The 13,977-nt window shown below is 43.6% G+C and overlaps 1 protein-coding gene across 1 annotated transcript in view; it reads right to left on the reverse strand.

Annotated features, from left to right (window-relative positions):
- Positions 1–13,977, reverse strand: part of KIF26A (kinesin family member 26A) — a 103,337-nt gene that overhangs the window by 85,754 nt on the left and 3,606 nt on the right.

Raw genomic sequence — 13,977 nt, forward strand, 5'->3', positions numbered from 1 at the left:
GACCACTGAAGTAAAGGCAAGTCTTCCAAGTGACTTTGCTGGGTTATGACTGGGCTCCTACCTCTTTTTAATTCTCATTAGCATTTGCTGACAACTCCTTTACAACCAGTGGGGCGGGTTCTTTACAAGAAGCCATTTTGGCTGGCCCAGTTAATGCCTTAATCCACAGACTGAAGCAGGTCAGATTATCTACACGTATCAAAGACAACATTATGCTTCATAAGCTATTTTTCTGCTTCAGTAATAAGTAAGCACGTTTTTATTTTTTACTGTGTTTACCCATTACCTCACCAAGCGGCATTATTGTTAGTCTTTCTGAGGTATAAAACAGGATTTCCTCCAGCTCTGCATACCTACTTACTCCAGAGCCATTAACGACATAGGACTGGATTAAACAAAGACTTAACATCAAATGAGCATTCAAAACAGCTGGGAACAAAAATATATCTGCCTGGAACACTGCATCTCTGCTTTGTCTTAAAAAAAAATGCCAGTTAGGTACAAATTGGCCTTAAAGACCACTTTTACAGAAATGTTTTCATGAGAACAAAATGGAAAAGCTAAACACTTGCATGCAGGACATGTATCCCAGTGGGCTCCAAATTAAGTTTATAGACGCTCTTACGCAGCAACCTGCAAATCAAATTGCCCTTTTTACTGCAGAACAGAAGTAACTTCACTGCTGTCAAAAGGAACGCTGCGGGAAAGATCCAAGTCCTACATAACAATGCTCAAAAAAAACCAAGCCAACTACATATTGTCTTCCATGCAATACAAGCAGTAGATGAAATATCCAAGAGTAGGTAACACTGCTCAACTCAGATTTTTTTAAAATACCTCTAACCAACATTTTAAAGAAAACTTACAGATGTAAATATGTAAGAAAAATACAAGCAATACTGCCCCAGGATTCGTAGAAGTTGATTCCTCAGGTTGTCGCATGGAGATATTTATCAGAACAACTCTGCTTCCCAGCAGAGCAAATGCTGTACAGCAGCACGTGCCCCATAGTCATTGCATCGCACCACTAGACAGGCCACTGATAGCCCAGCACAGAAAAGCAGCACACCCTGCTCCCTTCTCCTTTCCCTCCCCACCATTCCACAGACAGACAGGCTAATTCAGGATATGCTTTCAGAAGCTACCCTATAAGCACATCTACCCTGAAAATTAACAGGAAAAAAAAAAATTACAGGCAAACAATATAAAAACAAGCTAGAGGCTACAAACCATCCATATAATCACCCCGTATAGGGCCAAAGTTCATAGATCATGGAAGAAATAACCCAAAAGCTACAAGGATACTGCTTGAGTTCAGTGCTTAGCCTCCAAAATCACCCTGGCTATGTCTTAAAGACCTCTGTACCAGTGGCATACACAAAAGCAGAGGCAGCCAGCAGGCTGGGAGAAGCACACAAGGATGCTCCAGGAGAAACACTACTGCTCTGTTTAACGTTATCAGCTCCTGCCTGCCTGAGGACATTTCCTACCTCTACCTACAAACACAGTGATTCCCCAACCTTTAAGTAAACAGTCTTTGAAGATAACAAGCTTATTCTAATCTCTCACTGATGTCACTCCTGTATTGTATTCAGCTGAGCTACAAGACTCCTGGGTTAACTAACTCCTCTGTAAGATCAGGATTACCTTACTTTGCTCTTGCGCAGACTTAAGGAATCCTCTCCAGGTACAGAAAGAAGCGGATTTTTCACACAGTGGATCTACATTTTTTCTTGTTGAACAACCATAGACATTTTTCAGCTCACTGCTTTAGGTGCAGGTGAACTGCTTCTGTACCGTTATGCTTAGTGAGACGATCTTCTGTACCAGGCCTTTCATTGCTTCCACAGAAAGCAGAAGTATAGCCTTCAGTAAGGAGGGGATGCCCTGGATTATTTTCCAACACTGGCAAACGGGGCTGTTGCTCCAGTGGCAAGAAGAAAAATCAGATTGAACCAGGACTAGCAAGAGGAACCAAAATAGAAACTACAAAAAGAAAACACAGAAAAGTAGAGATCTTCCAATGCATCACTTCAGAGAACAATGCCTTTGTGTTCTCACTTGTGTTCACTTCCCAGCGCCAAGTGTCTATTCTGCATTGCAGTTCTTTAGCTATCTACTTCACGCTTTTCATTGTACCCAATCCTGCAAGAGTCAAGCCCTCCCACAGCAATAAAAAGCTCAGAGAAGAACTCAGGGTGGGTCAGAAAAGCCAGCCCTGCATCTAACATATCTTTCATGTCATCAAAAGACTTGGCAATAAGAAGCTGAAACCAAACTAAATTCTAACCACACAAATCAGAGCTATTTTGTTCCTGAGCTGTGTGTGCTTAAGAGCAGCCATTAACAGAATTATAAAAGGATATACAGCACAGATCTGAGAAAAGAGGCTCACGTTGTGGCTGAATATTCATGCTCGGTGTCAGTCCCAAGGCAAATTTATTTTGGAAATTTTGAGTATTATCCGCTTGGGTTGTTCACCTCTCAGATAAGCTATATCTCAGTTATACCAAACAATCCTGGCATTATGTTTTTTCCCCCCACATACAGGTAATTATGTTCCCACTGAACATAAAAATGAAGAGGATATGCTGGGAAAAAGCAGACAGAGGTAATGATAGCTACACAGAGAAATGGATTTGGAATACTGACATTGACTCAGTTCTGCAGTCTGGCTTCCTCTCCTGTTTCACCAGTGTAAATCAACTGAAACTACACAGAGCCAACAGGCTTCATTTTCCACCTGTTAACACAGGTTTTCGATTCCACTGTCAATAAAAGAACCATGATGCAAACTATTATGAAATTAAAATCCAGTGCTGTATGTAACTGAAGACAGAAGTAAAGAGATGTACAGCCAGATTCAGGACAATGTATTACTGAACATACTCTTCCCTAAATCCAGTGATGGCTCCCCAAAAGGTTATGACCAAAGACACGACCACGTTCCACTGCCAGACACCCCACTGGGAGCCAGTAAGGCCATAAGCTGAGGCCAAGGTGTTGCTACTCATGATCAAATTGGCAAACGCTGAGCACAAAGTCCAGCCTTCCATGCAAATATCAAAGAAATCCATTCACAATCTGTGTTTCACAGGCACAACATGGCAGGCTGAGAAACTCTCTAAATCACACAAATATTTTTCAATTCATTTAGCTGTTCGGTGAGGCCTTGAATTTTAAACTCAAATGAAAAGTAACTTTAACAGAGGTCAGTCAAGCAGCAGTAACACTGCACAAGGTGGCGGGTTAAAGCATCTCATATTTTTAAGAGCATAAGCACAAAATTCAGAAAGGGCCCCCAGGGATCCCAATGCAAGACATGACGGTGTAATTAAAAACCATAAATCCATCAAATGAAAAATATGTAAACTTAATACATTAACTCATCTATTTTTCTTCCTCTACCACATTTGTCTTACTCTACACTCCTTTGGAGCTTACAAATAAAAAATTAACAATATCAGAAGAAATATTTCTTAATATGTGGAATGTGAATATCAATAATAAATGCTTTTTACTTTATTCTTACAGGTAATTGCTGAAAGAAGCTCTCTCAGCAGACTGCTGAGACTCTGCATATTATAAATTACTTCAACTGTATCTCCTCTTCACAAAACCCACAAAAGGACAGTATCTTACAGTGTTTCCATGCCACTTAATCATCCACACAAAATTACCCTTGTGAGAGCTTGTTGGAGGAATGTCAAATGTACTTGCCTTCCTTTGCAACAAAATCTTCAGAGAAAGACAGCAAAATAGCTCACTTCTGCATTCACAGTTGTACAAGCTACACTAACACCTGAACATTTTCACTGGAGATTCTGGGTTTAACTTTGTATTTAATTACAAGCTACAGGCAAAATAGTTACTGGCCTATGTTTCACCCACAGCATAGTTTTCAAGATAACTTACAAAAGCTCTGCAGCACCTGTAGTTCATATTAAGGACTTCTAAAAGTGGTATTTGGGACAAACCAGCCCTTCCATCTTCTGCCCACCTACCAGAAAAGGAGCACCAGCATTGCCCAGAAATTACAGTGGCAAAGACACTTGTGCCTCATCTGCATCCTTCAAAGGCCAAATTTTGTAGAGAAAATTCGGTTTTCATCACTAATTACTGTTTCCTTAGAACCAGATGGCCCAGAGCCAGGCAGTGATATGGGAACGCCCCTCTTCCTCACGATGCACCCAGCATTAGGGCATGCACTTGGGGATTATGTGACATTTTCATCAAAGATTGCTCCCTCTCTTTCATGGAGCACTCGTTCTCACAAGTGGAACAGCCAGGTCTCTATACAAACACACACATGTACATGTGTTCAACACAAAACTGATGCACTATCACAACATGGCTGGTGTTTCTCAAGTAATACCCAAGTCAATCAAACTTCCCTTCTCCTAACATTCAGCAATCACTTTTACTTAATTCAGGCCAAAACTCTGACAAAACTCTGCTGCTCTACCAACACAAAACACAGTCCAACACTGACAGAGGTTGGCATGCTCTTTACACTTGTCCTAAGCATACTCGCTACATGGGAAGCAAAATCCTCCTTGCCCCAGCTGCCAGAGATTACTCACTCAACTATCTCCCTGTCCTTCCTTCAATCATTTGGATGCCAGGTGCTTTGGCATTATTAGTCAAGCTTCACCTGCTGAACCTCTATTCAGCCAGATCTGTTCAACTTTTGCTGACTATTGCAGCTGAAAATCATTTACTTGCATGAAACAGGCAGTATGAGATGTTCCCAGTCTGGGCTGGTGACTGGTCACCCAGGCATTGCACTGGTCTTGGCTTCTGGAGCCATCACCACACCAACATCTACCAAGCGCTCCACAGACAAAGCACAGAGCACATTTTAAGGTTTGTCTCTTGGTCTCTTAACCCTCCTGTGAACTGTCCCATTGGTTGCTAGAGCCTGGCTGCTGTTGGGCAGTAGACACAAGCAGATGGTTTTACACTCCACACTAGACAATCTGGTGGTAGGGAGGGTCTGTCACCACACTGGTGTGTTGTGTCCAGGGGCACTCAAAGAGGACTCAACAGCTACCAAGGAAAGAGCCAAATGTTCTCGCCACTCCACACCAAGCAGTACAGAGAGCCTATACAGATGACCCAAAAGTTGTAAAGCAACTGAAACAAGGATGGCCAGATTTCTTGATTGTAGAAGCCGCTTGCATGGTATTTCCAACAGCTGTTGAAACTGCCACATCCCAGAGAGTCCTTGGAGACATGTCACAGCCCAGGGATGACAACAGCTCCCAGTGCCCTGTCTTGGGATGGAAATCAGATGTGTACCACCGATCCAGCATCATGCCGTTGACGTGAATTACCCCAGCAGGCTCACCTCCCCCAAAACACTCTGCAGTACCACTCTGCTGAGGGTTGCGTGATGTACCCTGGGCACAGCCACCACCTCTGAACTGGACCCACGCAAGATGTAAAAGCAGCAGGCAACCCCTGAAAAAAAAATTTTACTTGATAAAGCTACAGGCAAAGCTATACTGCTGTATTCTGAAGTCCAGGAGAACAGCAACAAGGCCAAAAGGAGTAAAAACATGCTACAACACACAATACAGGGAGAACAACACAAGGCAACTAAAAAAAAAAAAAAAAGAGAAAAGAAAAAAAGAGTACAATACAAACTGAGTACATCTAACTTCACAAATGACTTAAAACACAAAGCCAAACACTGCCCATTTACAGTATAATCATCACTGATCAATATATACACACCGACAGCGACACAAACCATGCTGTAACAATTTGTATGTTGTGGTAAAACAGGAAACATATCTTAACATAATCTTTTGAATGCTGTGAGAACTAGGACTAATGCTTCACTTTCACAGTTAATGCTCAAAGCCAGTCAATGCCCAGCCTAGCCAGAAGTATCACATTTCAGTTTTGTACAGAAGGCTTCCCATTCCATTCACTGAGCAGTGTAAAATCCCTCAGCAATGTTAGGGGAAGATTTGCTAAGAGCTAAATGGAAATTGATCATTCTCCCACAGCTATACGGCATTCTGCACAGGTATTGACATATGCCAATGCTGTCCTGGCCCCAGCCGAAACTCAGAGCAGCCTACCAAATTCCAGGAACACTGATCAAAGACTGATTTTAAGGCTTGACTCAGACAGAAAGATAATTGTGTGCACCTAAGCCTTTTTTTGTGAGCAAGTGCTGAGATTCCACTGATTCACTGTATGTTAGGGTGATGCATAAACAGTCAGACTCTTAGTGATAAAACAAACATGCAACAATGGCATTATGCTGCCTAAAATAGGTGGATATATTTATACGAGTTAAACATTCTTTCTCCAACATGAAAATGAACATCTGCCAGCTACGCCTTAAAAGCTCATGCAGCTTCAAAGCAAAGAAGTCCATCCAAAGAACTATACACCAAAAGTTTACATTCACTTTAACTTATCCTAGAGAAGAATACATTACCCCTGCAAAGTGACATATCCCCACCACCCCCCTTGCTTGGAATAATCATTCGAAGCTTTGCTGCTCTTGGATTCCTCTACAAAATTTTTCTTTTTTCCATTTAAAAATAAAACATTTGTAATGAAAAACTAATAAGTAACACGCTTTGGCATAAATTTCAATAGCAGTATGAGGGACTGAAGCCACTGAAGAGTTCCTGATTTAGAAGGCCACACCACATTTCCACAAGGCATTTTTCTAGTTTTATCACAGGGAGGCACAGCACAGTATGCAGATAAACCCCTTTTAGATAGGATCAGCACAGCTCTAATCCATGCTCCCCAAGCTGATCTGATACCTGCTACTTAAGCAAGCTCCCCTTTGCCCAAACATACACTGCAGCACCTTCAGTCCCCTTCCGCAGCCTCACCACTCCCCTCCTGGTGAGCTGGAAGATTTTCAGGACTGTCTGTTACTATCTTCACAGTTTATCTGAAGCCCCTGGCTTTGTTTGCTGTTTCTGCTGTTACAGAGACCCCAGTCCCAGAACCCCCTCCCCAACACCCGACCTGAAAGTTCAGTTGCTAGTCACAGAGTCCGCTGTTTTCTGTGTCCCTGCGTTATTATATGTTTTTCCTTCCTGTGCATATTACAGGAGCAGTCAGCCCTACTAACAGCAGCCAATGATGCTGAATGCCATACAAGCAAGACAGAGTCCCCACCACAAAAAAAAAAAAAAAAAAAAAAAAAGAAAGTTTTTACTGGAAATGGACAAGAGACGGAAGCACCTTCTGTCTGCTGGGCAAAGGAGAAATTAAGCACATGGATACTAAGCAGCTTGCCCAAATTCACAAAGTCAGTGACAGATCTAGGGATTAAATTCAGGTCTTGCCTCCCTGCAATGGGACACAATTCCTCCTGTTAACAAAGGCAGCAGGAGGCATAATTTCCTGAAAGTAAGGCACAAGTTTTCTCCCATAAGCCACCCATCTGAAAGACCATTGAAAAATCAGTAAACACTTGTAAAAGAAGTCAGCCTGTTCCTGATCACAAGCACAGCCAGCACCATACAAGACCCCCATCTTCCTAGAGATGCCTTCCATTTGGGGATATACTGGACACATAAATACAAAACAGTTATTCCAGTGCTGCTGGTCTGAAGTCAGAGGGCAGGGAGACAAATCCGGACAAATTAAATTCCATAGATTTCCAGTAAATTAAAAAAAAAAAAAAAAAAAAAAAAGATGATACAATGCTTTCAAATGTCCAGCTGCCTGCCATACACAGTGTGAGTAATATCTGAATAGAACTAGTTCCTGAAGGTAATCCAATTTTGAGAAAGGCAACAGCATCATCATGGAAAAATCTTCCGTAAGACAATAGATTCTCTTCCTCTAGCCAGGGTGAAGCAAAAGCTCCGCTCACTTTTCATGACAAAATGTTCATCTGCCAGCTGAAAACCCAGAGACTAGCTGGCTCTTCTCTTCATCAGCATCCTCACTGTGGGAAGAAGGATTCAGACCCAGAGAGTGCAGTTTTGGTGGAGCAGCTGAACAGCAGGAGACTCATACAGCAACTGTGTACATGGTGGGTGATCCTGGTCTTGGGAAAGAAAAATCTCTTGGTGGTTTCAGCCATCCCTGCTCCAATACCCTGCAGTGCCAAGTCCAGAGCAGCAGCCACTATCAGCTGCCATGGGCTGAGGAAGAGGAGGATGACTACTGCCTCCTATAACCCCACTGTTAACAAGTCAGAGGTTGGGATCACTGTAGGTGGAAACTCTTGGCAAAAACAATAAAGCAGCTACTACATATTTCAACAGGTTCAAAGTAACCTCAGATGTTAGGAGCAGATGCTCTTTTCCACCCCCTGGGATTTTGAAATGGTTTATGTGTTTCCTCCCTTTCCCTAATAGGGCAGGGTGCTGAAGGAATTAGCTAAAGAAAGAGCTGGAGCAATACTAATTACCCTCAGCTACCCAGGAGACCGCTGGTACCTTCAGCTAATTGCACAATCCCCGCTCTCCCACTTCAGATCCCCCAGTGAGAAGGTCTCTTGCCTCCAGCATCTGAACTGCAAGATAATCCCACTCACCTGTATGTTAAAAGGGCATGCTTGAAAATCCTAAATGTCTAAAGCAAACTCATTACAATTACTTTCCTCAGCCTATCGTATAGCATGGGGACTACTGCACTGACTGAAACAAGGGAACTGCTCATGTCAACACATTTGACACAGGGGTGTCACTAACCCCGTTATTAGACTACACACGTACCTGAAATCCACATCTGAGCTCATAGCCTGAAGCACTCCATGGCCAAGTCTCTGCAAGCATCTCACAAAATTAAATATTAAATGTGCATCTCAAAAAAAATGCCCCATAGTTTCATATTTATTAACTAAGACATTACTTTTCCATTTACTCACTTTTGAAATGGTAAATATCGAATGCTTTAAGGTGCATTTAGTGCTTGCAAAGAGCCCTGAAAACCAGATTCCTCTACAGAGGAATCTGTAAAAGACACAGTTCTCCCACTCAATTCCCCTTATCCACATCAACCCTGCTGCAGAAAAGAAAAACAGCCCCTCAGTAACAGAGGGTCCCAAAATTAGGCAAGACAGTACAGTTTCTAAACCATCACCAGGACTCTTAAATTCCAGGTGACCATGCCACTCAGTAGAAAGGGCTGACACACTAATAGAAAACAGTGGGCACGGGAAGAGAAACTGCACAAAAAATCAGGCACTGCTCCTAAACGCTTAGACCTATCCCACATCCACCTCAAATGTTGTGAGAAGTCCCCATGTGCTCTGAATCCTCGCTCTTTCAGGGAAGTATGAGCCTGCAGGCAAACACTAAGGACACAGAGCCCTCTCCCAGGCTTCTCCATGTGCAGCACAAGCTCCTGAAGCACCCAACAGTGCGCACAACTGTGAAGAGACAAGTACGGGCAGCCAGGGATCATGCGAGCTCTCCTTGCTACTAGTCATGCTGATACCATGCCATTAGAGTGGCCAAGGTGGGAATGACAAAGTGTACCTGGCCCTCACACATCAAGACCAGAGTCCTCAATCCCATGCCTGTCCTCTTGGCCTAGTTTTCCAATGCAATGAGAACTGCTGCATTGCCCTTCTTTCCATTCTCCTTGCCGAGAGCCCTCCTCAACACCTTTTGAACCTGTCCAATGATCTGAAATTGAGGTAGAAGGCTCAGCGCAAGTTCCTACAACATCCACAAGTTGGGCAGGATCCACCTGTTATTAACCATTTGGCAGAAGCCAGATGTCCAAGTACTAGCTTACTGCCAACCATCCAGTATGTGTGCAGCGAAGGTGCTGCCTCTTATCATCGAGGACAAGGCAGGAACAGCTGAGACTAATGCAGTGGGATGGGGAGAGCAAAGGAGGTAAGCAAAGCATCCATCCTACCAAACCATCCTTCCTTAGTTCTGCTGCTCGTGGAAACATGTGGGGTTATTTAACATACAGGAGAAACCCACAGGAAAGAGCATGCCCTTCCCAAAACTTTGTTGTTCATCTCCCCTTCAGGTGATGCAAGCAGCAGCACATACAGGTGTACCAAAAGACCATCGCTTTGATCACAAGCAGGTGTGGTGGGAGTTCAGTCCAGCAGTGCTGCGTGGTATCTGCACAGCTGAGACACGTCAGTGCAAACAGCATGTCTAAAGCCACTGCTATCCTCCCCTTTTTCCTGGAGAAGCTGGGCTTCCTCCAACTCTAGCTGGTGTAACACAGAGTCCTGCCAAGGACACGGCGGGCTAGGACTTGCTTAGCTCCCTCAAATGATTCATGGTTTGTTAGCAACAAAAGGCATGACCTGTCCTGGTCACCAAGACTCTCTGCAGACCAGGGCTGGCAGTGTGCCTCTTTGTACCCAACCACAGCTTACTCGCTCAACTGGCAATACAGTTTTTTTAGGTACTGGAGAAAAAGTATTGTCCACCCCACCAGCAATAAAGAGCCCACACTCACTCCGTTGTCCCTCAAGCTCCCTGGAAGACTTTCAGCGGTGTGCGTCATGTAAGATGCAGTGCAGATAATGCAACGCGGGGGGGAACAGGGAAGAAAAGAAGCTCTTAAAAAATGGGACAGCAAGAACTTGGCTGAACTCAAGCTACAATACCATGTGCCTGTTTCTGCCTCTCTTAATGCTGCCTCTGACACACGCCTGCGACAGCAGTAGGTACAATATAAACTGTTCAGACTGGAGGGGTTGGGGGTCAGGGTGGGTGGGGACAGGTGAAATGAGGCATCTGAATCCCTGGGCTGGGAGAAACACAATCCTCAAAGCTGATCACTTCCAAAATTAACTTCCTCTGGTCTTGCCTTCCTTTCAGTACCAATAAAAAAAAATTCTTTTGTTCTAGTATAACTGGGTACGACTATTACTTTTCTATAACCAAAATATTTATAGCAGTATAAAACCCTTCTGTGGATGTAGCTGAATCAGTGTGCACATTTCTCATACCATGAGAGTTTTCTTCCTCTGCTCATAAGGGATTCGCCAAAACCATTTTCCAGTAGCTGTATAACCTTAAGGCTATTGCCTGCGCTACAGGGAGCGCAGAGTTTACTTCCAGCGATGCAGCTGCAGGAGCACATCTCACATTGGACAGTCCCTGCCTGTCCCCTTCCTTTCAGAGACCCACACCTCGCTCTGACATACACCACTTTAGAAATGACAGCACATTTGGGTTTACTGAACAGGGGCATGACGCAAATTAATTAATTAGCATTTGCAAAGAACTGTGAAGATTTGAGGTGCTAAGTATTATTATTACTAATTTAATCTACATCCCCATTCAGTCCTCAGCCTCTCCTGTGAAACTGCCAACAGTGATGCCAATTAGCGGTAATTGTTGTGGTGGTTTTGTGACAAGGCTGTTTGCCAACTGGGAGTGAGACAGAGACCACCAACCCATTTCCCGTGGATTGCCCCACAGCTGCCAAAAGCAACAACTTCCAGGCACAACAACCTGCTCTCCACTCCAGCCAGAACCCTGGAGGGAGGAGATCCTGTATCCCATTACCAGCTCCCCAGGGACACAACCTGCAAGGCACATACAAAACTTTTAATTAGGAATAAACCAAGGCACCTTTTTTTTTTTTTTTTTTTTTTTAACTCCTACACCAGTTCAGTACATGACCCAGCAACTGATGCTGACACCGCAATACCTAATCTGGAATAATTTCAGATTAAACTTTGTGCATTTCCATCCACATTTGATGAAAATAGTGCTTTGATTCACACACAGGCCTCGCTGTGGTGGCAAACTGTAAAGGCAGCAGCAGTAAAAAGAAGGGAATTGACAGTGTAGGGTGCAGTAAATCTTGTACTTGGGAGAACTGTTAAAGAGTTTTAACATAAGCAAAGAGGTGCACCTTTTTATCAGATGTCCACAGAGATTTGGAGGAGTTTTAAAGAGACACAAACAACTAACAGTATTCTGTAATCAATGCACATCATCTGAGCACTGAAACTTTAAATTATTTATATATTTTAAATACATCTAATTGAAAGGACAGCAACACATAAACTGTATGAATCATAGCCCTCTCAAGCAATTAGATTTGTTATCCCTGCAGACTGCAAACAGTATGTTGGCTTTTTATTCTAATGTGAATTCAATCCCTTGTCAGCTGCCCCACGCATGAGAATACACCTCCTCTCTTTCATCAGGAAAGATATCAACAGCAGGAAACTAGCCCTTCTTTCATCTCTGAGGCACCCACCCACCTTTCCAAAGGGTTTTCAGCCAGGTGTGGAAATCTTTCTGAATCTGTGCTGAAAGATCCCTTAATTATTACGGCAAAGGAGGTAAACCCTTTGAGAGCCCCACGCTAGGAGCAGTAGCCTTCTGGTGTTTACTCAGCCAGTAGTTGCTTAGTTTGACAGTACATTAGAAGAACTTATAAGCAACTCTTTGGGCTTTTATTGTATGGGCATGAAGCTCTTAGGGAGAGGAATTGCTTTTTCAGATGTCTTGTTATATAATTAAACAAGGAAGGGGCGGGGGGGGGGAAAGCAAGCTGCCTTTCTGGCACAAACATTAACACAGTGCTCAACCTGCCAGCATATTGCATCAGATTCCCACTGCAAGGCCAATTCACAGCAGCTGAGTAGCCGAACCCCTGACTGTTATCTCCCGCTAACCTACTTCACACTCCAAAGGCAGTAAGTAGGACTGTTTATTGCATCTTCCTTCCTGAGGAGCTGCTCACTACACCAGGATTAGTGGGGGTTTTGAGCTTGCAACTAGGCTAGAGGTCTCACAAGCATTAGAAAAGGTATGGGGATTTTTTTAAATTTAAACATTTAACTGTGCTGTATGCTACTCAGTAAGTCCCGGTATCTGTCACTCTGCGATCAGGTCTGTTGAGGTTCTGACACTGTGATGACTACTGCTTTATGATGCTCCTCGGCATGCTTTGAAACCCTGCAGAAAAGGGGGATTCATTTACCCGTCATCAAGTGCCTATCAAGGAAGTCCCCTGAGACTTGCAGGAAGGAGACCACACAAACAGGCCTTTGCTCACAGGTCTCCTCACCTGAACACCTGGCCAAGGCCCCCTGACTCTGCTGCACCAGCAGCTTTTTTTCCCATGACAGAGATCCGCTCCCAGATAGGACACTATTCTTTACGGCAGAGGCCCAGCCCAACAGTGGGAAGAGGGGTCTGAAAGTGCTCCATGCTGCAGCAGCCTGTCTCATGCACTTCACAAGGGGAAATTAAACTTCTTTGCACTATTTGCTGCAATCCAGAAAACAAAAGGCCCAGCAGTCCTGAATTCAATGAGATAAGATACGTGACCTTTTACACCGCAGAAATAAGAGCCCGCTCCAAACCTAGCAGGTCAATAGAGAGACTCCTGTTGATTTCAAAGGGCTTTGGATCCAGCCTGAAAACACAAACCTCACTGCGCATTCGGACACTGCTCCACAATGCACTTCCAAACAAAACTATATTTAGATTCAATGGGAATTCTGTAGATCATACAGGAACTCTTTGAATGAAAATGAAGGTCAGTAGGGTTTGGCTTCCTCTTCAGACCCTCCCCCCCATTCTTGCAAACATCCAGATAAGCATTGTTTAGAAAACAATACGTTACTTCCAAATGTTATCGAAAACCCAACACACATTTTATGTGCCCTGAAACAGAATCTCAGGGTCTTCTGTTGCATTTTGCCCCATCAGCAAATCCTCAGGACCTCTTCAGGTGCCTAGACAAGAATCTCTATCAAGACTGTATTTTTTCACCTGTATCATCCTTTAAAACTTTTGTTTCACATGCCTTCGACTAAAGGAAAAGGGACGACAATAACAAAGACCTCTGATCTACAGAAAACAAACATAGAAAGAAAAACTGTGCAGGCAACTACAATACACACAAATAAAGCTGCATATGTGTTAAAGGAAACCTCTGGCGTCCTCATGCGCTTTCTCCATTCACTACCAAAGATGAAGGGCCACCCTAAGGCACAAACTGGATGAAAATGGCACAGCCCTGGCTTGTCCGAGT

This window comes from Leptosomus discolor, chromosome 3 (assembly GCF_034619465.1).
Source record: "Leptosomus discolor isolate bLepDis1 chromosome 3, bLepDis1.hap2, whole genome shotgun sequence".
Classification (NCBI taxonomy): domain Eukaryota; kingdom Metazoa; phylum Chordata; class Aves; order Leptosomiformes; family Leptosomidae; genus Leptosomus; species Leptosomus discolor.